Source organism: Equus asinus, chromosome 4 (assembly GCF_041296235.1).
Source record: "Equus asinus isolate D_3611 breed Donkey chromosome 4, EquAss-T2T_v2, whole genome shotgun sequence".
NCBI classification, from domain to species: Eukaryota; Metazoa; Chordata; class Mammalia; order Perissodactyla; family Equidae; genus Equus; species Equus asinus.
Genome location: NC_091793.1, coordinates 87,557,985 through 87,585,163, shown reverse-complemented (window position 1 = coordinate 87,585,163; position 27,179 = coordinate 87,557,985). Strand labels below are relative to the sequence as shown.

Genomic DNA, 27,179 nt, shown 5'->3' with positions numbered 1-27,179 from the left:
CTTGACCTTAGTACCATTGGCATCTGGTGCCCATGACCTGAGCCATATACCAGAAGCCTAAGTAGCCCAAAGCAGAACAGGACCGATCCAAAAAGTTCCATTGCTCCCATTCTAAATAATTCTAGAATAGGAAAGAAAGGGCAATTTTTCATGAACTTATCTAGTTTTGTTCTCTCTCAAGTTTGCAACACATTTTGCACTCCAAGCAAGTCCTAAAATATGAGATATAAATACAAAAATAAGGTGGAGCTAAGAGGTAAACTACAGGAATGAAAATTTAACTACAGTGAGAAAAAAATGAACGAAAGGAAAAGTGTGCAGAGGCTGGGACCTTCAGGAGCACAGCATCACTGTGGGTGGGAAGCAGTTCTTCGCTTGGGTTTGTACCTGTAGGGCTTGATACTAAAGATAAGGAAAGGTTAAAAATGAAAAGGTAATGATGTACACGTGAAATTTACATGATGTTATAAACCAATGTTACTGCAATTAAAAAAAAATCTCCAAAATAATAAAAATCATGGAGCGTATCACAAAAGAGAAAAAACGAAGGAGATTCTTTTCCAAATAACATTAGATAAACTCTCTCTCTCTGTTTTTTAAGCCTTATTGAGGTATATTTGACCTCCTCTTTTAAAGGAAGTAGGGCCCTTATTTCTCAGAAAAAGTTATAAGGAAAATATATGCAAGACACCTAGAGTGTTAACCAGATATGACCTGGAGTAACCAGGTGGTAGGGGATTATCTCTTGAAACAGGCTGAGGGGATCCTCTATTATATCAGAGCACCTTCTAGAGGTTTCAGAAGCAGGAAGGCAGGCTGGCCTATCTTTTGGAATGCAAATTTCCCTGCAGAACACCAGGCAAAAACTCAGGAAGCCCAAACCAGACATCCCTGCCAAATGACAAAACAGAAGTGTTTTCAGGACAGCATATCCTCTCTCCATCTACCTGTTTACTTAAGCAAATTTCTTTTCAAACTGCATATACAGTTGTAGGTCTGTGAATTGTATATCTGTGAACACTACAGAAATGTCCTTAATCTACCTCTAAAAGCTGATCTAAGTGATAGTATCAAAATTGACGGAAACTGAACTCTCTCAGTCCAGGACTACTAGTGTGTTGGGCTCAACTCTGAATGTGGAAAGGGACCACACTGCTTTTCTGGCTTCATGAAATGGCAACAGACTACCAGTACCAATTAGCCAGACCACACGATGGTTCTTCAGGCACTGCCGGAGACCAACTCCAAAGACCCCCACTGAGGGGGACCCAAAGCCTGGGGCTTGAGCTACCCTTCCTTATTCACATTCCAGCAACCCAGGAGAACTTGGCATGAATTTCTCAGTATGACACCATGGCTAGAGCTCAGCAAAAGCCAAAAATGAATTAGGTGAATCTAGTAGGTCTAGGCACAAATTCAGCAGGTGAATTTATTTGCAAATTACCCTTTGGACCCTGCTCACTTGAGATTCTCTTTAGAGACATAGAAGAGAACTTGGTCATCCTTAAAGTAAAGAAAAGCAGTATTTGCTTTCAATATTTGGTGCATAGCCAATCATACAAAAATATTTAATAAAAGAATTGTTTTTGAAGTTATTACACATTTATTACAGGATTATTGATTTTAGTAATGAGAATTCTATTGTTGGTATTGGGTTGACATGAAACATTTTTTTTTCCTGGAGATTTCTCGATCATTTAATTGAGTCACCTTATTCTTTCTGCCCCGATACACAACTACTCCTGTTATTCTTTGAATTAATTTGGATAAAAGCCTTCTGCAAAAGCCATCTTTCTGGATCCACAACGTCCTCTCTGAACATTTGTTAACACATTACATTATACTAAAGTGAATTCACCCACCAGAAATTAGACAATCTATACTGGTTTTAATAATTTTTGAAGGCTTACAAAGTGCTAATCATGAAAGCAGTGATTCCCAGCCCTGGTTTTCTGATAGCCTGGGGTTTCTCCAATTACCTCATAGATCTCAAAGACAAAATTCCAAAAATTTTTCAGAAGAAAATTTATTATAGTTTCATTTAGTTTGAAATATAAATATCTGCCATTGGGGGTAGGAAGTGTGTCACAGTGGGACTTGGTGGGTAGGAGCGTTGTGAAAAAAAAAAGGCAACAATAGTCCATTGAAATTCCTCAAAGCTCAAAATCATTACGCTTTCCCACAAAAAAAAGAAATGCTATTCTTATTCCTAAGGACTTAAATTCTAACATACACCGTATGACAGGCACAAAAAGGAACTAGGACAAAACCCATTCCAGGACATTTCCTCAAAAAGAATACAAAGAAGGTGTGTCACACATTTTCGCAAATAAACCTGATAATATCTAATAATTCCAGCGCACTATTATATGTGCTAAATTACAGTCGCACTAAGAAATGAGAAAATCTCTGGAATAGGACCAGGATTGCTTTTTAATTGTCCATTAGAAAAAGCAGGGAACAAAATCGCCTGCAATGATTTCGTTTTGAGATCATTCACCTTATTTTTAAAACACAAAATCAAACACATATTGAGACTCACGGTGAGGCTGAGCAATACAATCGAAGCAAACTGTCTCCTTGCCTCGGCTCGGGCTCAGCAGCTCCAGTGAGCCCACAGTGCCAGCTTGAGACTGGCAAGGCACTAGCATTGCACAAAACAAAATCTTAATTTTTCAGCTCAAGCTGATTCCACTGAGAACATCTCTCTCTCTCCTCACCTTTTGATTCTTTTTTTCTGAATTGAGGTCTTTCTATTTAAGGATGTTCTTCCATTATGTGAGATGCCCCCAAGTGAATGAAAAACAAGGACAATTTTATTTTCACACGAAGAGTCCTCCCCCAGGGCCATATTCCATGAATGAATGGCTTGTAGGATACACCGCTAATAATAAACTCCACCAACTGTGCCAACACAAGTGTGAGAAAAGCATGGGGAAGCTAAGGCTGGCCAAAGGAATTCCCCCATACCTGCCGCTGCTGACTCTTCCAAGGAAGCTGTTGAGCCGGCTTGCTTATTTACTTGCTTATTTGCCAGGAAGGTATTCCTTTTAAAAAGTAAAATTAAATAGTTCCTACACCCTCTTCCTTGCCTTGAAATCACTATTTCTACTAGAAAATAAACGTGTAAACTCTGTCTGTGAAGATCCTGGGGAACCATGGTGAACAAAATCTACCAATATTTATCGAAGGAGCAATCCTATACTGGCTAGAAAAGGAACCGGGAACAAGGAGGTCATTTCCCATTCAAATTGAAATGTCAGCACGAAATACTGTCGGAAATCAAACACACCAAGAGTGACTGCACATGTCACAAACTCATCTCATCTGACCTCCCCAACACTTGTACCCGAGTGTTACTGTCAATGAATTGTCTGGATTCCAAAGAGCATTCTGGCCGAGCTCTCACCCACCCTGTGGATTAACTAAGACCTTTTTTTTTCTTTTAAATCTCAGGCTTGTTTTCCTCCTGCAACACAAAAGGCTTTTAGTCCACCTACCCACCATTAATAAGCTGGTATGCAAAGAAGAACGCAACTTGGTTAATTGTTGAAATAGAAAACATAATTAGAAAAACTATCCACATGACTTATTCCACAATCTACTTCATTTAATGGATAAAACATAAGCTTCCACCCATTACTCAAGCCATCCTCACTCCCACTCTTTTCATTCATTCTTTATCTGCTTAACAAGGATTTATTGAGCACCTGCTACACTCACAGCTCTTTGCTGGGCACTGAATTTGCGTCCCTGGATAAGAAAAACCAAGTCCTGTCCTCTGGAGCCAAAACTTTCCTGGAGAGAGACAGAAATAGAAAGATATTGTTTTAAGTAATTTCTGGAAATTGTAAGAACTATGAAGAAAATATAATTGAGTAGAGGGATAAAGACTAATTTGGATAAAATTTTCTAAATATGAAGACAGTGACCTGCTTCTTAACAAATGAGGAAAGAAAACAGTGATGGACATAACATTTCAAATTGGTCATCCAGGGAAGGGCTCTCTAAGGCTAGGATATTTGAGCTGATTTTCTGCTGGAAGAGAGAGCCAGTCAAACAAAAACAGAAAAAGAACAAAAGTGCTCTACAGTGAGAATGAGCCTGGTGAGTCCAAGGAACAGAAAGGAGGTGGGAAGGCTGAAGCATAATGCAAAGCAAAATAAGGTAAGCCCAGAAATTGAGGGACGTGGAGGGTGGAATTTATTCCAAATGCAATGGGCAGCCTTTGGAGGGTATGAAACAAGGAAGTGACTTGATCTGATGGAGGCTTGCAAACAGCAGAGTGTCAGCTCTCTCGGGAGTCTAGTGAAGAATCAAAGCAGCGCAAATTCAGGACATATCTCAGAGTGAGAGGAAGAAAAGGGAGCCAAAATAGCTGTCGTGTTTTTTACCTAAACAGCCGAGTGGATGGTAAGCCATTAACTGAGATGGAGCTAATGGGGGAAATACTTCTAGACCCCTCTTCTAGGTGTGAGAGGTGGAAACTCACTTATTCAATCTGCCCCTCAGCAGTCCTTGAATGTATGAAAATATGAGCTTTCCTCATTTTTCTTAGGTTCTAGTGTCCTATTTAAATCACGATACTCTTGGTTGCTGGCATGCTTTTTACTCCATTCCCATCAATTTCAAACCCTAGTTTAAAATCCAGTCCCTCTAAGAAGGCGTTGCTGATTGAAACTCTCCTCATAATGATTACCCATTACTAATGTTCATTCTTTCAGTTTTTATTACAAATCTTTTCCTCTATTTTATACTTAGCTCCTACTGGATTTAACCAGATTCCTCGGCCTTCCTCTTTTTAGTCCCCGCCTGCCCCACCTCTCAACTGCATCCTTTGTATACTCCCAATGCCCCACCAGGCTCTGTGTTACCCAAGCCTGAGTTCTGCCCCCTCCACAACTGTTCTCTACCTGGCATTCTCTCCCCATACTTTACCTGCCACACAGTCCTGCCCTTCCTTTAAGACCCAGATCAAGGCACCGCTTTTCAAGAAACCATTTTTGACCCCTCCCCAATCAGAGGCGATTTCTCCCTCCCCATCCCCTAGGAGGCAGTGGAGTATAGTGGTTGACATCCCAGCTCTGGGGTCAGACTCAGTTCACAGGCCCACCTCTGCCATGTCCTAGCTGTGTGACCTTGGGTAACTTATTAATATGTATAGTTCTCTGCTGCTTCATCTGGAAAGTGCATGTGGAGGAAGGGAGGAAGTAAGAGTACCTGTAACTCACAAAGTTGTTGTGAAGATTAAGTGAGGCAACACACCTGAAATACATCATATAGTGCCTGACACATAATAAGGACTCTTCAACGTTAGATGTTTTTGTTACTTTCATTCCAGCGTTTTTGGCTCTCTTGTAAAAATAACAGTCTACTTTGTATTGTGGTTGTCTTTAACCCAGCAGATTAAAAGCTTTCTGAGGATATAATGGCACCTTCTTCATCCTTGTATTTAGTAGGTATCTTATAAATATTTATTGATGAATGAATGCTGAACATAAAATAAACAATTTTAAAGATTTTCATTTCTTTTGCCCAAATAGATTGATTCCTCTTAAAGTAGAAATAGTATCTTTTCATTTCTTATTTTAAATTCCTTATTGCCCAGTATGCACATATACTCTGTGTGTATATAGATATATATACATTATAGTCTATATTTTTAACTTTTTAAAAATTTTCTGAATTAAGAAACTCTTGAATAATCAGTACAAGGAATGCACATGTCATGCTAAATTCACTAGTGATGCTGCTTTTAAAAAGAAAAACTCTCTCTTCAGTTTTCCTAAGCATACGGAATGACCACAACAAGGCATCATTCCAGCTCATAAAAATCTTCATGCCTCTGAAGGAGGTTCTTGTTAGTGACATGTACTCACTCATCAACATCAATTAATATTCATTGGACAAAGCATAGATGCGGCACATTATGCTGTGTGTTTTGTACACATTTTCTAAATGTGAAGACACTATCTCTGCTATCTTACATGTCAAGAAAGAACATAATAAATAATAAAAAACATATTTGGCAATAGGTTTATGAATAGTATTATATCTCATCTCACATAAGATGGAAACCTTCAAGAAGCAGGTAGATCTTGACTGGCTTTGAGATATGATAAGTACAGAGTCCAGTGGAGAAATAAAGAGAAAGAGTATGGATTTGAAACTAAATCAAGGGTCAGTTGTAGGTTACTTTTTTTTTTTAAGTAAGTACAACATGCTAAAATAGGGATAAAAACTAGATTAAAAGATAAACTTATAGAGTCCCTATATCTTTCTTCACAAAGTACCGCTTAAGCTAGAAAAGATTTCCTACAGTTTCCAGTAGACATAATTTTATTGTATTCTTTGTTCGTAGATTATCCCATATCCAAATAATTATAGACGTAAATTATATAACCCTGCGTAAAGAGCATCAGTTTTCCCTAGTGACGAGCTAGTATCAAAACTCCATGATAATTATGCCTTAATACAATCCATTGTAGTTCTCCTCTGTTCATTCACTTTTTTCTCTTTGTTCACCTTCCTGTCCTTCACTTCTCCCTTTCTTTCTTTCCTTACTTCTTGAGTTTCCCAGCATTTGTGAATAATTTGGTCAACCCTTCCATCTGACAGTCTGTGTCTTCAGTCCCTAGTCAGCAGCTATACTGTATCGCACAGATTGAGTTATTTAACTGTACAAGTTCTTGTCTCCAATACACACTCTTCTTTTCTCGGTTGAGTTATAAAACATACTTTTTTCATCAACCTCCAAAAAAAGTAACAAAGACTCCATTCTTACCCATGAATTTAAGAATTCAGGATAATTTCTCATGTAGCATCCATTTCAATTCTCAATATTTCCATATCACAATCTAACTGCCTGTGGCATATCCGGGATTCTGATAAAAAAAAAAAAAATTGTCCAATTCTACGTGTAAAATTTCTCTCTCTTGATGTCTGATTGACAAACTACCTAAAACATATTCCAACTAAAATAAGTGGGTAATAAAACCACTGAGATAAACATTTTCTGCTCTGTTTCTTAATCTCTACATACTTCTTTATACATTCATTGACCTTACATCCAGCAGAGCCTCCATGGATTACACTTTTGAATTAAATAAAATTTTGGCCTATATCATTATGCCTCATGCATTATTTCTCTGCTTAGCTAGTAACGGTTATTTCTCCATCGCTGTTGAAGTTAACTAAATGGGAAAACCTATAATCTCAAATACAAAACTATTCAGCTCTATCCGAAAGTAAAGGACTTATCCCAATTGTGCATCCCATATTTACTCCTCAAAGTAGTTGTAAGAACATACCCATTCTTATCCCTCCTTGGTTTTTTTTAGTCTCCCTCCTCAACAAAACAGCATGTGCTAAAATCGAGGGCATTCATTTCAATTCATCAAAATTCGTCCTTGCCACTGCATTTGTTTGCCTTTGCGCCTACTGAAAAATTGGAACTTGGAAAATAGTAAATGAAAGAGGTCTCTGGAAGGAAAGATCTTATTTGATACAGTAATATTGTAATAATACAGCTCTTTCCCATGTACTTCAAAACTGACTCCAAATTTAGAAAATGAAGTGCAATTACTTTTTCAAGTGGGAATTTAAGTCAAAAGCAAAAAAGGTCACCTACTTTATTTTTAAGTAGTCAGCTCCCACAAGGGTGGATTTGGGTCTGTCTTATTTACTCCTGAATCCCCCTGCCTAGGACAGAGCCTGCCACATAGTAGAGGGTAGCTCAATAAATAAATATTAAATGAATGAGCTACTTTACTCCAAAAAATGTTGAAACTTGTTTACTAGCTGTCAACAGCAGGTTCCTTCATGCATAAAATAGCATCAACTGTGTAATTTGCCCCCACTTCCTCCTTTTGCAGAAAGCCAACAAAAGAACTGTAACTTTCTACCTAAGGATCAAAGGTGTCAACCTATTGGCTCAGGCAACTTTAAAGTCTTGGATAACAGTCTTTGGTTATTTTTAGATAATTTCTTTTGTTTCAAGCTTGAAAAGAAGCATTAACAAAGATCAAAAAATAAGTCACTGATTCAGAGGAGGAAAATGCATATTAAGAAGTTCAAAATATAGTATGGAGAGGCTGTGAGCTAACCTTCCCAGAATACGAGTCAGATCCAGCTTTAGAGACTAAAGAACTACATCAGTCTCACTTGGGACCCATCAACATGAAAGGAGTGGGAGAGCTTGGAGAGTTGAGAGTCTGCAAAGGGAAGAGAAAAACAATTTAAAAATTATAGAGTGACCCATGCATTCTCAATGCCTAAAACAATAAATCAAGAGGTACAAAACTACAATCAAGTTGTAACAATGGTTAACTGTAGATGGTGGAACGATGGGTGAATTTATTCTCACCCATAATTTTCTGTATTTCCAAACATTCTACAATAAGTATGTAAGACTCAGGCAGTCAGAAAGAAAATAATACATTTACTTTTTAAGCTAAGAAAAAAGCCAAGGATATAAATCATGTGATCCATGAAGAAAACTTAAAGGATTAAGATTATATAGACAAAGAAGAGAAGGTACATTGGTGACTTAACAGTCTTCATTGTTAAAACAACTATTAACCTAAAACCTACTGCAAAAAACATAGGTTGGGCTTCTTTCTTGTTAAAATAATAATAATAATAAATATATATACCCACTTAAATGTGTGTGAGCATAAACACACACATGTACACAACGTATACACATACACACATCTTATACATATTTCCAGGGAGTAAGGCTCTCAGAGAAAGGGCAAAGGAACAAACTGTGGGGGGGAAAAAAGCGCCTATAATTAGGGTGTCATTTCAGGCAGCACCCCTCATGGGGGATGTGAAGACAGAGAACGTGAACAAGGATAAAGGAGTATGCCTTCCCAAGGGGACGTCAAAGAATGTCAGGAAAAGGAGACATACTTAAAATAAAGGGTGAAATAGAATGACTATTGTACCACAATTAAGGCATACCCATGGAAGTGTCCAATGTGTGAACATACATTCTGGAGTAGAAAAGTGTTTGAGAATCCCTAATCTACCATCTTCAAAAGGAAGGATTCTGAATAAGCCAAGACAATATGGGAACAAGCAGTTTCTCTCACAGGGTGATCAGAAATGAAAAGTCTTGTCACAAAGGAAGAAAGGACCCAAAATTAAGCTCTATTCATTCCACAAAGCTGACTAGAAGCTTTCTTGCTGTCTATGTGTCTTGATCTAAAATTATCTGGGGGAATACAAACCCCAACCTAGTAACCTCCTTGACCCATTCTGTGGTTGAGGAGTTGTATTATTCTTAACAAAGCTGCCATTTGTATCCAGTGTCTCTCTTTCCAGTTGTTACAGAGACAGTAAATACGAAATCAACATCATCCACCTAACAAAAGTTGACCTCTCGCAAGTATCATAATCTCACAATAAAGAGGGATATCAAGAAAACACGCTTTTACTCAGAGAAATTGCTCTACCAGCAGAAATATCAAGAATGTTACCAGGTGCCATGGTTAGTGAGGGAGACACTTGGAGGACACATGGGGTTTTCCAGGTTCTTGAAATCACATTGCATAGGCGGCTGTCTCCCTCTGACCTCATGGCAATGACAATCAGCCACATATATCTAGGATTAGAATGGTTCAGGTCAATTCAAACTTTCACACAGGATCTGGAGCAAACACATAGAAAATACAATCAAACTTAAACTTTCTATTCAGGATAGGAACCCCTCCAAGCTCTCCAATTTCCTCAGGCAATGCTACAACTGAAAACACAGCCAAAGGAAGTGTTCAACAGAAGATTCAACTGGCTTCATTCTTCAAAGAGGAATAGTGAGGATTTACCCAGCACCTACTATGTGTCAGTGACTGTACTGAACACGTGACATCCACTATTTCTTTTGGGTCTTGAGGCTGTTCAGTTCTGGCTACTCTTTCTAAAGTTCAATTTGGGGAAATTCAAAGGTCCTTGGAAGTCCCCCACCAGCGGTAGCCAGAGAGGTGTCTAGAATAAGTCTAGGAATAACCTAGTCCCATCATTCAAAGATGAAGGCGACATAGTATGATTGGATGGGGAGAACTGGAAAATTGTTTCATTATGGAAGCCCTGGGACCACTACCTCACATCAGAGCAAATTCTGATGGAGTTCCAAACCCAAATCATTCTCCTCAAGGTTGTTGACTCACCATATTTGGCTCTTATACATCTCACTCGTTCATTCTCTCTCTCTCCCTCTCTCTCTCAGCTTTGCTCTGCGCCCTCATGAAACAGAAAGGGTGCCCGGAATTGGTGAGAGGTGACAGAGATCAAAGGGCAGCATCACCCTGCTTGCTCCAAGGTGTTAGCCCTAGGATTGTACTGTTACTCTCACTTCCACCCACAACCCTTTTATTTTCTGTTGCGTATCAAACCTTGACCAGAAAGCTTTCCTCATTCCCATGCCCTTCTCTCCACCATGTATCCCTTTCCCCATCCCATCCTCTCCACCTATATGTGCATTCACACACACACACACACACACCCCCTTATACTCACACACATCCCTTTTTCTTCAAAGGGCATCAAGTACTCAAAGAGAGAAAAGGAGCCACTCAGACCTCACTGAGGCCATGCGCACGTCCCCCCAAGTCAGAATGCGACTTGGTTTGGGGCGGTTTCAATTTATTAGTTTCACAGTCTCGAATCAATACCATGCAAGAATCGATTTCAAATAGCTTTTCTTTAAACAGAGCTTTGACAGCCCAAGTGAGGTCAGATCCTAAAACTAGATAGAATTTTTTCTACAGCGCTTTTGTGAATACAGCATGTTGGCAAAAGATTATTAAAGTAACTCTTGCGGCCAGTGTCTCTTTGTTCTCCACCTCTGGGAAAGCTGCACAACTCAGCTGCGTGGAAAACAAGGCAGAGCATTTTGCTGTCAGCAGCCACGCACCCTTTGGGTGGGGGGCCACGTAAGTACTGGAGAGCCCCTCTTTACAAGTCAGCAGTGCCTCCTAAATGTGCCCTTCCTCTGCTCTAATGCCTCAGAATCGTGCGTGGTACTCTCTGACGTCCGTCGGGGTAGTAGACTCTGACTCTGTTCCTCTTCTAGTCTGTACTGAAGAGCAGTGAAGGGAAAAGCCTCAAAGGTGGGGAGTTCTATGTTTATGTGCAGCAACAAGGCAGCCATATCCTTCTGCTTTCCCCTGAAAATCAAGCCTCACCTTATCGTTTCCTCACCAAGATTAACTCCTGCTTCCTGAAGAGTATTTCTGAGGTAGAAAGCAGAGGTGGTGAAAAAAAGGGGAGCTGAAAAGCCCAATCTGTCAAGCTCCATTTTAGAAGAAAGGAAAACTGAAAAGTGAACGTATTTAACATGAGCCATTTCCTGCACTCAGGAGGGAAGAAAGCGCGCTAGTCACTGTGTGCAGGAGGAGATCCGCACTGGTGTTATCTCTGACCTGCAGCTTAGCCCCAGTGTCTCAGCTGCCAAAAAGCTCCCATTCAACGTTGTGCTGAGTTCATCAATGCTCCACGTGTCAGGATCCTAACAGGAAAAAGCAGGACAGACAGTCTCTCCATTCAACCGCCTGGGGACCCCATGACAACTAAAATCCCCTCACAGACCGTCCATATCAACCTTCGGCAGGTCAGAGCACGCAACCCCTTCAGAACCACAGGCTCAGGCCCACACCCTTTCCCCTTGTCAACATTGTCACTTTAAACAGAACATCGAGCCTTATCACGAAACCTGAAGTAAGTATGACAATTAAGATGGATTGCAAAGCCTGCTTGTGCTTCACAATTAACAATCACTTGGCAGCGGGTTCCACGCAACTGTTAGGGGGTATGGCAAGAACTTTATCCCTGCTTAGTGCCGCATTAGCATATTTAGTAGGCTGCAAGACATAATTCCTAAGATATGAACATATTTTTGTCTTTTTAAAAAATCTGCAATTAAGCTATAATATGTAGAGACTGCACCAGGCAATCAACGTGCAAACACCAAGATGGAGTTGGGAGAAAGGAGGACAAGCAAAAGAAATGTTCCCCCAGCACTGATAACAACCTGCACTAGTTACTGCTCCCAATGTCATGGGTGAGCTAGAAAACTGTGGCTCCTTCCTGTCTGTGACAAAACTTAGGGGGGGCCGGTGTTGCCCAACTGCCGCTGGCATCAGGTGATTGCTCTGTAAGGGCACAGCTACGTGCTTTAAACCCACATATGAAAAAAATTGGACCCCGAGATGACCCTAGTGGTTACTGAGCAAACTATGCCTTTTTCACAGAAAGCAGTTTTTGATTCTCAATCTCTGAGTAAGAAAAGATGCTGATAAAAAAATCACAAAGGCACTTTATTCAACAAATGTGAGATCTTTTCCTCAAATTTTCCATTATTTTCCCTGACTAGCGGGCCCATCTGCCACACTGTTGAAAAAGGACTGGTGAGCGCCAAGACTAGACCCACGTTTCTGAAAACGCAACCCGGGCTACTGTCCTAGGCTGCTTCAGTGTGTTTTTGTATACATTCAGCCCTAGAGTCCAAGCAGGCCCCTGGTGGAGGCTGAGGAGGGAAAGAAAGCCAGCCAGATCTTTCTGATAGCCAGGACTTTGTATTTCTTGACATCTGGGTTGCAAGAAGGCAGGATATCCTGCCAAATATATTACAGCTGTGCGTCCCACCTTGTGACTTAGGACACTGCAGAAGCTGAGGAACACAGAAGATATAGGTGTGTTTTCTGGGAAAGAAACCTCACCCTTTACCTCTTTTGTAAAAGAAAACACACACATACACACGCACACACACGTGCATGCACGCATGCCACCAGCTTAGGAGCAGCTCTCCAGTTGCATAAAAGAAAGCATATGAAAGTAACAAATGCGATTTAGCACACAAAGTCTTTCTTTACAAAACCAGGAGAGTAGCAGATTAAAGCACCTGGCAGTCTTGGCAGGCCCAAAGAAAAGCAAAGCTGTGACAAAACAAAACAGGTGTACAGGTATAAAACTTTTGCTTTCCAATAATGCCCCTCTCTTCACTGGAATGCTTTGACAGGTGCAGAAGTTCAAGTTACAGTGGGGAAGTGGCAAATAAATACACAGCATTAGCGTCTGACGTGCTTGCTGAGCACCGGGGATGTTAATAACTGGCAAGGTACACTAATCTCTGATTGCAACATTTGGTTTACCTTAATCTGGAGGGACAGCTGTATTAAAGAGGGAATTATACTAATCAGTTCAAGGCCCTTGCATATAAAACTTCCCATTAGGCTTAAAGTACACCAGCTTATGCTCATTCTCTAGGAGCCTTACATCTGGTTCTGAATAAGGCTGCCTCTCATTTGCAAGGTACAAACTGAAAACAAGGGGGAGGGGGGCTGACAGTTGCTGGAGGATGGGTGATAGAAGAGCAAGCTACTAATTCTTTGAAATTTTTAACAGCACAAAACTAGCTTCTAGGCATCTTAATACTAAAAGAAAAAAAAGCGTGTGTTATCAACCCTAGGCCATTTTTTCCTGTTACCGGAGGTGACCAACATAAAATAAAATTGATGATGTCAGTCAAAAATAGCTAAGCACAAAGCTTGGCTTTGTTATCTTAAGTCAGAAGGTATGATAGGCCATGCCATATGGCTCTAATCCGCCTCTATCTCCCATCACCTAACAGGAAACCTTCATGTAGCATGACCTTATTTGGCTGGTTCCAGGTTAGGGCTGCCCAAAGGGGATTTTTCTGTTTCTGCTATATCCAAAGGTTTATGTTGATTTTTTTCTGAGCCCTGCAAACTATAAATCCGACTGATTACTCTGCACTCTTTTGCTTGACTGAGCCTTTACAATCAGACATCCCCGTTAACAATAAGCTCCTAATGAATCAAACATCTATGGCATTAGTTTCACCTAGCTGCCTCTTTCCCATGCACTGTGCTGCTTTGTCAGACCTGGTTTGATGAGAAAAGCTAGTGACACTTGCTGCACCTATTGATAAACAATTCAGTAATGAGGGGCATAACAAAAATTACCTAAAACAACCTGATTAAAAATGACAGCCAAGGCTTTCTCCATTGCTCTATAGTGAAGGTAACTCTGGTTCTGCACAAAGAAAATAATGAGGTAAAATAAAATTTCCTCCTTTACCGAGGAGTTCGCTTCGGAACGTGTGGTGATGAAGTTTCAGTGATATTTTAAACTCTTTCAGGTTATGTGATTATCAAGAATGTTAGGGACTCATAGAATTCAGGATGCTTGCCTTTCAACTTTCTGAGATGAACTCTCTGGTTTTTCTGCTTAAACTTTCTGAATAATCAAACTAATATCGAGATCTTCACTTTCTTAAATGTGAGCTTCGTCATTGAGAAACTCAATAGTGCAAGTGCTAATAATTAGGTAAGTACAGCATGGGCACAAAAAGAGAAATTCTAAGATACAAAAAAATGTTTGGGACAAAGTAGAAAAAAGTTCATAGACAAACCATCTTCCTAAAAGGAGTAACTTAACCTTACCACGGACATTGAAGCTCTTTTTATTGGGGTCACCCGGAGGACCTTTGCAACTTCGAAACAAGCTTATACCCAGGGGAGGCCAGGCTCCCATGAAAGCTTGATTCAAAGACAGAAATGTGTGGGTTTTGCAATTGTGTGGCAGCCTGTTGGGAGGGTTTCCATCAGTGCACAGATGCACTTGAAAATCAAATATGGACATGGGGAATGTTTTTTGGAGATGGGAAATGAGTGCTGATGACATGTTTATACTTCGCAGATGGATCCAGTACAGAACCATTTTTTGTAAAGAAACAATATCCACCATTTGCTAAAAATTTTTTTTGAGCAGCTACAAAATGGTGGCACAAAAAGTGAATATTCCCATCATACATACTCCACCTGTTCCTTGGTCTTACAACTGTCTTCCATCCTGACTGTAATCAATGACTGTTGTAGTCTTATTTTTTCTCAAATGTTATCCAAAAAGAATATGAAAAAAGAAACACAATACACAAAAGCATTTGGAAGAGCAAAATGGTCTGAAATTAATTTGCTACATATGAAAAATTGGAAAATGACAAATGCTATTAAGTAACAAATGCTGAATTAAATCCTGAAAAAATGAATTTTCTTATTGGCATGTTTTCTCCTTAAATTTGATATCAAATCAATTTTTGAATGTTTTCTATCTAGAGTCTAGAATGTCTCCTTTCTTCCTTCTATTGGCCCCACTTGAGATCCCTTAGGTATTTAGACCTCTGTAAATTACAAACACTTAGCATGGTATTAATACCACTTGTTGCCTTATTGTTGATACATTATAATGATAAATAGTTTATAGTTATAAATATCAATTATGAGAACATGGAAAGGCACAATATGTATAGGTTATGTATTTATAAAAACATAATCTAAAGCATTTAACTGCCAGAAAACATTATTGATAACATTGTATACTTTACTCAATAGACAATATCAAAATAATCAGATCTTAACTTATTGCCACCATAAATAATATTAACTAGCCATTTCAGGTGTGAAATATTGATAAGTGACCCACTTCAGAGATGTCGAGATTGTAACACAATAAAGAAGCTATGGATGTGAAATATAAAAGTTAATAGTTTAATAATTTAACACATTCTGAACACATTTTCAGACTTCATGAATAAGTATGTTTTTTTGTGTTCCAAATAATACATGACATATTAAAATTAATTTTTTCTTAGTTTCAGTCAAATTAACGTTTCCTGATATTTTACCTTATCATCTGTATTCATAACATACTGAATTCCACAGCTAACCTTTAGTCAATCATATTTGTATTCTAAGAATTAGAACTTAAGAATTAGAAACAGAATATGAATCCCAGCAAATGGCCAAATAGCCTGAGACTGGATAACAAAATCTTACGAATATACATAAATCGACGTGTTCTTTCAACCTTGTAGTTTCTGGCAATGTACCAAGCATACATCGGCAGTTCTGTATCCTATGATTCTAACACCTTGTTATCATCCTGGAACTAACAAAGGCCTGTGATACTTCCCTAAATAAAGCAAGTCTTCATTTTTATTGCTGGATTTTTGACACGTGAATAAGGCCAAAACATTTTATTAATTCTTAAATATTGTTTTGCCTATCCATCAAAAAACCTAAGTTTTAGTCAAAGGCTTAATGTAGTCTTCAAGTTCCACAGAAAATGTTAGTATTCTACCTAAATTAAACTTATTAAACTTTGAAACAGTCAAGAAAAATGAAAGTATATCCTTCCAATTATAGCACTTATTATGTCATTATGTTCTTAATCATCATTCAACAAATGCCGAGAACATAGAGCTGGGAAGAAATTAGGGATCATTTGTCTCAATTCCTTTATTTAAAATATTAAGGAAAGGAGATCCGAGAAATAATAGAACTATTTAAGTACACATAACTAGAGTGTGCCAGGTAGTCATGTTTTCTGAGGCCTGCTTTATTCTACCAGACCATTCTGTTTGCAAGGTCTGTAATATTTAGTTATAGTGGACTAATTTTGTGTTATTAGCCACTTATTCTCTAAGTACTATATTAAGTATAGTATGTAATAATATAGTGTTTAGAGAACATTGCACTTAGAAAATAAGTGAAAAAAAATTAATACACTAGATTCTACCTGTGCCTAAATTGTTGCCTGGATGTAAAGTCAGCACCTCTTTAAGATCACGAGAATATTAGTCAAATAAGTTAATACGTGATGATACAATCAGGTCCCCGGTGATGAGCAGAAGTTATGTAAGGGTGCCACTAACCAAAGTACAGCTTAAACATGAGGTCCCTGTATGTTGGTCTGGCCCCTGCTACTTCTGTAGCAGAGATCCAGACACAAAACACTCATTCTGTAATCGTGACCATGCCACTTACCATTCATACAAGGAAGAACTGGAGAGCTTTTCTACATCAAAGTCAATATTAACTTGCAAGTTAGTCAAAAGAACAGCTTTTTAAAGCTTAAAGTTCATGATAGTCCACTCTTATCTTCTTGATATGCTTCTAAAGGAAGAGAATGGCCAATATTCCCAAATAAAGTCGTCCTTACTTAAGAGAATTGAAGCAATTTTCCTGAGCCCCAGGTTTAAAGGTGGGAAAGCATGGCTATCTCATAAGAATGTTGGGCTGCTTTCCAAAGGGCTCACTAATATCTGAATAGCAGCTGGTGGGGATCCATGGCTTGTCACTTCTATCCCTAAATTCTGGTAGTAGTCCCAATTCTGCCAACAAGTATAGGTGATCATGTGTAAGAAGCAAGTGTATTTCTCTCTACTATGAAAGGGTTTGGGTTCATCAATCCTGTCTTTCTGGACCCCAAGAATCAAAAAGAGTCTGACTCAAATAGTGTTTGGCATTAGTACGGAGAAGGGAATGCTTCCATCAGCTAAAAGTCAAAAATGTCTGCCTAATGACGATACTGAATACTTCTTTGTTCAAGCATACATCTTTATAATTTATTTATCCCACACCTCTAAGTTAGTTGAGTGCTGTTAACCAAAGGATAGCTTAAATATAGAGAGAGTGAATATCAAACATGGCTTTAGGTATCTTGAGAGAAGATCCCCTGGACTTTCCCAAACTTGGTCTAAGAAATATTCTTGATGCAGTCTGTTCCCACTGCTAGCATTAGTTATGTAAAGGTGTATGTGAGACTAATTTTTCTAACTGAGTCAGTTGTCTGGTTTATGTTTATTCCTAATTAGCTGCACTGATTCATATATCCTAATATTAACTAGGATTCAGACATAGTAATTGGTATATAACTAAACATATAATAATCATATTCTTTTATGTTATTGACATTTTAAATTGTCCATTAAAATTCAGCCAATCAAAATAGCTTAATCTGTAAGCAGGAGAAGTTTGTTTCTCTTGTACAAAGAACTTGAAAAATATTCTTTGAGGGGCCCGCCCAGTGGCACAGCTGTTAAGTTCGCACATTCCACTTTGGTGGCCCAGGATTCGACGGTTCGGATCCTGGGTGCATACCTATGCACTGCTTGTCAAGCCATGCTGTGACAGGCGTCCCACATATAAAAAAGAGGAAGATGGGCACGGATGTTAGCTCAGGGCCAGTCTTCCTCAGCAAAAAGAGGACTACTGGCAGTAGATGTTAGCTCAGGACTAATCTTCCTCAAAAAATATATATATATATTCTTCGAGTAGAATTCTAGACATTTACACCCAGGTTGAGGTTCCTCTAGTTTCTCTTGAATCTGTCTGAAAATATTCCCATACAATAGGCTGAATGGGAGAACATTAGACTTTTCTTTTACAGTCTTGCAAGCCAATTAACAAAACCAACTTTTGCTTGCTACATACCTCCCATTGCTGATTGTGGAAAGAACCTAGTTACCTCTGATGTTATTTTTCATTGGAGTAGTTAATTCTGCCAGTGATGATTGCACTAGGACTTTGGCAGTTTCTGCTTTCCCTCTTGAGAGGCTACCAGTTACTATAGTTGTCACAAGAAACCAATAGTAACCAGCAAGCACAAATAGACATGGCATATGCTCATCTTTTTTATTGTTCAAAACTAACAACCTCATGAAGATTTTAGAAACTGTCATATGGTTGGATCCCTGACTGCATGGCAAATAGAAGAAAATTTGAAGTTCTATCAATGAAAAGGCAGTGAAGATTTGCAGGGGTAAAATTCTCTCTCTCCATCAAGGGATGCAATAAGATAAAGATGCTAGGTTTATAGAATTGATCCCAAAATATAGTCAGTTCTTAAGGAGTTCCAAATTCTAATATTCATGAAATACACAAATTTTGTCAAGATAGAGAGAGTCAGACAGAGAAGAACTGCCATAGGTCCTCATTTCCCCCAAGCTAAGTTGTAAAGAAGGGTCACGAACTTTTCCAGCCTTTTCCTGGTGGAGACTAGATCTTTTCGTGGCTTTTCTGGGCAACCTCTCCCTGGCTCCAGAGAAGTTCATGTTTACTACATTTCCCTTTGCACTCTAGCACTCGCAGACCTCTCTAATTATGTGCCTACTGTAACATCAGATGGAATCTTTCCACCCCTCTTTGCCTCCAATAGTTTTAAATTAACTGAAGTCACCATATTTCATTGAGAACTGTGTTATTGCACTGTTCTAAACACTTTGGCTTAAATTACATGACACTATTAGAATTTTAACTGTTTTTCAAGTAATAAATCATCTTAAAAGATACTAAAGCCAATTGTTTGGATCACTAAAAATTTGAGCTCATTGAAGTCAATTTAAACCATAATCTACAATACTCAAATTAATTCATTCAATGCATATTTATCAGGTCCCATCACGTATAAGGCACTATGAACCAAAAGACATGGATCTGTGCAGCTCCAAGTCTCGTGATGGAACAAATACTTCAAAATTTGTACTCAGTTATAAGTTAAAATAGGAAGTTTTTTTGCTTCTTTTTTGGCATATGAAAATTTACTACTACCATGTTTTCACCATCTAAACTTATGATCTTAGTCTTTCCTTCTTGCCTTCACATAAGGCCAAAGGAGAGACATTGACTACTTTGACAACCTAAAGGGACTCCAGGAATGTCACCAACAGCATGACCTTTGCAACCAAACCCAGCAACCAGAATTTCATCATTTTTCTCAATAAAAGTCAATCAACCATCATTGGGTACAAACACTGTGATTTTTTTGCCATTCTTGAGCTGCTGGACTGACGACACTTTCTGATGACAGAATTTGGTTGTTTGTCTTCAACTCCTACTTTTCCCAGTACAACTCCCTTTGCATGAGAAGCATCTCCAAAAGGATTGACCTTCAGGGCTGTGCCCAAATGGGCTTTCTTGTAGTGTTTATTATGGCCCTTTTGATTTCATTGGTGGCTACAGGGCTTCTCGGCAGTAGGAAGATCGTGACACTAGCCCATCTTGCTGGCGCCACAGGTCTTTGCAAAAGAGCGAAGATTTTTTACAAAACTGTTTGCCTTATTTGATAGAAACCAACTCTCTCATCCCTACTTTCTACTCATTTATCTCTTTAGCTACTCATACTAGTATTTTAGTAAGAAATTTTAACTTCTAAGAGCCGTATATGGTAGACTCTATGGTATAACGGTTAAAAGGATGGCCTGTGGAGTCAGACAGATCAGAACTCAATGCTTATTCTACCACTTACTAGCTTTGTGGTCTTGAAAGAAATCCCTTAATCTTTCTGAGCCTTAGTTTCTTCATCTGTAAAACAGAAATACTGATTCATTCTTGGTGACACACTGAGGACTAAATGAAACAATATTCATGGATCCCTTAGCATCTGCCCTCACATGTAGTGGGTGTTTGATAAAAAGTGGCTTTTATTGTCAAGTAGAGTTCAGGTGTCACATATGTGCATGATATGCTTGGTAAGCAGTGTGATTCAGTCTTAGTAGTAGATACAGTGGCAGAACTTTCTTCCCCTGATAATAAGAAAAGTAAACTTTGATGGAACCAAAGGATGCAAAATATCTAGACCTAGAGCAAGGAGAGAACTGTGGTGCTGGGAGGAAAGCAGCTTCAGGAGCGTCTTAGCTGGGGTTCCTCTGAAAGCAGAGCCTGAGGCAAGGAATTGGATACATGTTGGTTACCCCTAGAAATAGGTGTCAGGAAATGGAGAGAAGGAGGTGGGATTGGCAGAAAAGCCAAATAACATAATGTAAGGGTACATAAGACGGTACCTGCTGTGGAAGGTGGGACCTCTGGGAAGCATGCCGAGTGCCTCTCACAACTGTTTGTCTAAAAGATAGGTGTCTGGAACGTTTACCCACAGGCTCCTGTCTCCCATCAGTTGAGGGCTGCCCTTGCGGGTGTTAACTCCCCCACACATTTCCCTGGTAAGCTTGAGGAAGCATTGAGCAGGCTTCTGTGATTCTGCAGAAGGCTCTGAGGCAGGAATTGGGAAAACTCAAAAAATGATCTGGAGGCCTGGGCTTATGAGAAACTGTCCACTGAAGCTACAGCTGAAATTAGAAGGGGGCTTAGGAGACAGGAAACAGGGCTCCAAACTTTTCTGCCACAAATAGTCCTTCTGACAGACCATCAAAAGCATCAAGACAGAGAGAAATTGTTATGGACTAAATGTTTGTGTGACCCCAAGATTCATAAGCTGAAATCCTAACCCCAATGCGATGGTATTAGGAGGCAGGGAGGGGATTAGGTCATGAGGGTGGGGCCCTCATAAATAGAATTAGTGCCCTTTTGAAGGGTCAAGGAGACCAAAGTTCTCCTCTCTCCACCATGTGAGGGCACAGCAGGAAGACAGCCATCTGAAAACCTGGAAGAGGGCTCTCACCAGGCTGTGGCCACACTGGCACCCTGATCCCAGACTTTCAGCCTCCAGAACTGTGAGGAATAAATTTCTGTTGTTTATAAACCACGCAGTCTGTGGTACTTTGTTACAGCAGTCCAAACTGACTATGACAGAAATGATACTAGCAAAAATTAATGCTGGCCCCAAAAGATAAATCAGATATCTGTTTTCTGCATGTTTTAGCTTAGCTTCTTTCATGGTAATGAGATGATGGTGAACAGAGTTAAATGAAATAAAGTAAAAGTACAAGGACATAAAATCTTTCACTTCCCAGAAGATGTTACCAGGATCAGAACTGCAAGGATTTTGAACTCGGCTACCTATGTAGTCACAATACTGCCACAAAAGGAAAAGCATCACAAAGATAATATGTCCTCATTGCACCATTCAGTTCTCTACCCCTGTAACTACCAAACACTCCAGTCAGAGCCTGATCAATGTAAGTAAGCCAGACTCCTCAGCCACCTTCTCTGATGTCTCCATTATAACAGTCAGGCAGAAGCTACTATACACTTGAAATGACAAGTCACAGCTTGCCCTGGGAACATGATGGGGAAATTAAACTCAGCGTTAATGAGTGAAAAAACTTTTCGGTTCCTATCTGAAGGGGGGTGAGCTCACTGGCCTGTCTAAATCTGACAGTGAAAGGTAAAATGATTTATAAATGACAAATTATAACATAAAAATTAAATTGTCATTCAATGCACAGTTGCAATTTCTGTCCAATCAGAGTGCCACCCAAGGTTGCCAGGTAAAATGCAAACATTGCATGGGACATACTTACACTAAAAAGTTATTCGTTATGCATCAGAAATTCAAACTTAACTAGGAATTATTTATTTATTTTGTTGAGGACGATTCGCCTGGAGCTAACATCTGTGCCAGTCTTCCTCTATTTTGTATGTGGGTCGCCATCACATCATGGCTGCCAACAAGTGGCATAGGTCCACGTCCAGGAAGCAAACCTGGGCCACTGAGCAGAGCACTCCAAACTTAGGCACTAGGTCACACGGCTGGCATCAGGAATTCTTTATTTTTATTGGCTAAATCTGGCAACTCTAGGGCCACCTCCAAACAAGTACAAAGAGGTGCTCATTAAAAGAAGACAGTAAGCATTCTGCAATGTTATGCTAAAGGTTCTAGGACTTTTCAGTAGCAGCAACATTTCAATAAATTGACATGTGAATTAACTAACAACTTACATATTGTTTCCCTGGGCATATTTCTAAAAACTTTTCAAAGTGTTACCATAATTTATTTTGTCACAACATGGCAACGTGTATATTGAAAAAATACTGTGATGGTAATAGAAAAACTCATTTCAAATAATTCCAAATGATCTTTCGAAAGACTCCCATCTACTTGTTAAGAATCAAATCTGCATACTTTAAAGTGTTTTCATATGATTCACCTAAATATTCTCTTACAAATAAAATTTAAATCAAATTGTAAGTCCCAGAACAGTTCTGCAGAATTCTTTGATAAAGAGAAACATTCAAAAACCACATGCAGAGTCACTTCATTTCAGTTGCAAGATTCTTGTTCCAGCTCACCTTCCAAAACGATTTCAGTCAAGTAGAAATCTTCTGACAATCCCCGCCTAGAATGGCAAATAATCCCTGCCTTTTCATTCATTCACTCATTACCTCTCTAAAAAGAGGATGTGCGGTTACCAGAATTTTATACAATTAGTGCTCCAAGAGTGTTTTAAATGCAAACCTATAAGAGGAAAGTAAAAACAAATCAAAGTTAATTGTGACTGGCTGGAACAAAATGCTTAAATCAATACGAGGATGGCTCATCTGCTCATCATTTACCCATTACCTGGGAGAAGAACACCTCCTGCTGTGCCTGATTTCTGATACAGATTTACCATCGCCTGCATTCTCCAGACACACGGTAAGGAAGCCCAGACTTTCTCTGACGCCATCTCTCATTATCCTCTTTGCACCTAATAACACATTCACTTATTCATTCTGATTTTTTTTTTTTTTTTTTTGCTTGCGTGTTCTTCTTTGCAAAGGGGCATGCACACAAGGAAAACTAGAGTTTAAAAACTTCATGAAAAAGCTCAGGGCCTTCCTGGGAAGCTGTCAGAGGAGGCGCTGATATCTGTCTGTGAATTAGTGACTTTTCTCAACTAGTCTGCACACTGATTATTGTGATTTTCAGAAATCCCCAAAAGTAGAATGCAATTCCTTTCCTAAGGCATCCTTTGAAAAAAAAAGTTTGCTGTTGTTAAGGTATTAGATGCAAATGAAGAGAAATAAGGCCCTCCTATTTGGAGGTAGTGAACGTCTTTAACGGAAGGGCAGACTTAAAACCCAACACACAATGTCCATGTGAGGGACGTGGAGGAGCAGCAATGGGTTATTGGAGACTCTGGCTTGTGAAGGCCATGCATGCTCTTAGCTCTTAATAAATAATAAATAAATAAATAAAGGCAGATGTTTTAGGATAGAGATAAACTCATTTCTAATCCTCTGCTGCCTCTCTACAAACGCCCTTCACCGTAGCCATGTCCAAAATACAGAATGTGAAGTGTATCTGCCATTGAAAGTGAACATGTGTCTCTGAATTAAATACATATACCAAATATAAATATGTCTGGACAGGATGGTTGTGCTGATGTATTAAATTTTTTTTCAGACAATTATCCAAATTAAAATCTTGCAACTATGTTGTTATTATTATTATTAATGGTTTCCAGGGAAGGAAAAAGACTCAAAAAATTTTGAAATAACTAATTGTTCTTATTCTATTTGACAATTAAATGGATGATATGTAACTGCTATCATCATATATTTACCGGCAATTATCCTCTTTTAGCTTTCTAACTTTATTTTTTTTTTAATTGTACATATGGATTACCTAACAGAAAAGTATAGAGATGACCACATGTGAATAGCAAATCATGGACTGAAACTATATTACTTTTTTAGCCAAGTGCACCCAAATAGGTTAAATATGTGAAGGTTAGAAATACAGTTCCCACTTTAAAATTGGAGTATAAATAAAAATAGAAAAACCTAGGAGCACACTGATACAGTAGGGAGAAAATAGCATAGTGCAAAGGATGACTAGAGGAAAATTGTGATGATGTACAAAAGGGAAAAGAATAAGATACAAGTGATAGCCTGCTTTAGCCTTTCAATTGACTGTTGGCGTGTGTTCCACCTACCACTTCCTCAATGCCTCCTTGTGTTACTTTTTTATTCATGACCAATAACAATGTTATAATGATAGTAAGTGTAGGATTTAAGATACATTTTTGAAAAAACACCTTTAACCAACATCAAAAAGCCACCAAGGGTGGGGGGGGCAGTTACCTAGCTCAAGGTTTTATTTAGTGATGGTTCCACTTTTTCACTCACTGCCTGCAAATCAGCATTTTGAGTGGACAAAGGGCTCAGCAGCGGCCCTATGATTGCTTCTTTTCAAATGGTAATGGCTATCCTAACTCCTCTGCCAGGTTTTTCTTACCAGAGCACAAATTGCAGTTTACAAGGCTCTGAGGGAAAAAAAAAAAAAAAATCTTAGCTGAATATCTTTTTTTTTATTCGACAAACTGACATGTAAATTACCCTTTAAGTGCTCCACTCTAGGGCTCTGATCATCTCCTAATTGTCACAGTCAATTGTAGCCAACAGTCTCTTCAATCCCAAGCGCTTTGACAACAAGCACAAGGATCAAAGCAGCATCAGCTCCCTTCAATATCCTTCTGTTTAGGATGCTACAAAACGCTGAGAAAGAAAGGTGTAAGGGCATTGCTGTAGAGGAAACGGAGAGTAGCAAGGATTACAATAGTCATTTTCTCCGTCTCTAAAATTACGCTGTATAAGCTGCCGTGATCTTTAATCACATGCACAGAACAAATATATAAACCTCCCGGGCAATTAATATGCTCTTAAGATTATACTAATATGCAAGCTTTACAAACAACACCGTCTCTATGGCTTAGGAAAACTATGACACAGTTATGGGATAGCAATCATTTCAGGGCAGCTCGAGCATCAAACACTATTATCAAACATATTCTGTTTTTGAGCATAAATTCCAAAGCATAGTTTTTATTGCTTAGTTTGGTGTGGGGATTCACTGCTTCTTCAAACTAAACAGCCCACTGAAGATTCTAGAGGTTTTTTTTCTAATTAACCTAGAAATGCCCAACTGAAAATGTACCCCCAAATAAATAAAAAATGTGACATAAAAACTAATTGCAGTTGAATGCTGTTTTCCTTACTAGGGGTAACTATGTCTTATTGCTTTACTGGGAACAAACTAATTAAAAGTCATTACATGATCTACAAACATGATTCTTAAACAAGATGTACTTACCAGGATCATTACTTAACAAAATATGACAATTCTTTCTAACTAAGGTAGTTATCATACATCACTAACTTTTTTTTTTTTTTTAAGATTTTATTTTTTCCTTTTTCTCCCCAAAGCCCCCCGGTACAGAGTTGTATATTCTTCGTTGTGGGTCCTTCTAGTAGTGGCATGTGGGACGCTGCCCCAGCGTGGTCTGACGAGCAGTGCCATGTCCGCGCCCAGGATTCGAACTAACGAAACACTGGGCCGCCTGCAGCGAAGCGCGTGAACCTAACCACTCGGCCACGGGGCCAGCCCCCATCACTAACGTTTTTAAGAGATTATTTCTGCTTTTCTCAAAAGATAAAAAGTTCATCCAATCAAATATAACAACATAAATAATTTGGTGGAAAGAGAAACTCTAATAATAAATCTGTATAAAATAGCCACTTTAAAAATTACCTGAAGGTTGTCAGAACAACTGACAAATGGAAAGAAATCAAAGTTGCGTGTGACACTCCCTCTACAGCTTGTCTGGCAGGACCTAGGTATTACATGCACACAGCGTGTAAGGTCACACGTTGATTGACAGCCTTCCTATGCTCAAGAAAAGAACTGAAAAAGAAGGCAGCAAATACCCCAGCTTCCTTTCTCAGCTAGTTCACTCAAATCCCCCTGTCGGGGTTTCCCATCCTCCCCTCAACTTCACCTTGAATTCTCAGGTTTGATTGAAGAGCTTCACAGAAGGGTCTATTACAGATTGAGGAATGATCCATTTCACATCTGATGCTCCAAAGAGCTACTTGTGAGGAGTCTTTGAGTGCATTTCTCTCACATGTGAAGCTTTCTGCAAAATCAATATGGGTATTTTTCAGTTTGACAAGTCAACGTGAAATATCACATAATAATAGAAAAACAGAGTTGTACATTTAAGCACATCCAATACAGTTATCTATGACAAAGCTTACAGTTATTACTCATGGATATCCTTGAGTACGCCTAATCTAAATTCATCCTGATAGCCAGGCTAAGGCAGACAGAAAGAGAAACTGACTAGTCACCATATTTCTGGCCAATCTGTCCTAATTAATCCAGGTTTTGTGGTGAGGGGAGAGAATGGGCAAGAATCATGGCCTTTGCTTCCAATCTGAGAGTGATATGAGAAGTAGGAAGAAAATAACCAGAGGTGAAAAAGAGGAAGAAAGCAAAACAAAAAGAACTATAAAGAACTTCAAATTTAACTAATTGGAAATAACTGGGCAAAATGGTCACCCGAGGAGCAGCAACCACGTCTCAAATCCCCACTGCCATCATAGCAAGCACCAGCAGAATAATTGCCGTATTTTTGTGAGGGGTCTGACAATCTTCGGGTGAATTCCAGGTCTATTTTGCCACCTGCGTAAGCTTGAGGAACATGATTTAACTTCTCTAAATCTCTGGTTTTTTAACCTCAAAATGTTATTAATCAAAAGATTTACCTTATAAGGTTTTGTGAAGATTAAACAAGACGAAAACATTGTATTATTGGTAAATATTGATGAAATGATTACAGTTTCCTTAAACCTATCCACATGGTACCTAGGGTT

The 27,179-nt window shown here is 38.9% G+C and overlaps 1 long non-coding RNA gene and 1 pseudogene across 1 annotated transcript in view; both read right to left on the bottom strand.

The window, feature by feature from the left end:
- The window catches only part of LOC106825097 (uncharacterized), a 68,152-nt gene that overhangs the window by 2,259 nt on the left and 38,714 nt on the right, over positions 1-27,179 (bottom strand). Inside the window, exons 2-6 of the long non-coding RNA XR_011502797.1 lie at positions 26,303-26,440; positions 22,833-22,998; positions 8,106-8,213; positions 6,785-6,884; positions 3,724-3,798 (exon numbers count right to left, since the gene is read on the bottom strand). This is a non-coding gene — a long non-coding RNA (uncharacterized lncRNA). The remainder of the gene's footprint in view (positions 1-3,723; positions 3,799-6,784; positions 6,885-8,105; positions 8,214-22,832; positions 22,999-26,302; positions 26,441-27,179) is intronic.
- LOC106825096 (small ribosomal subunit protein uS12-like) lies at positions 19,303-19,864 on the bottom strand (annotated as a pseudogene).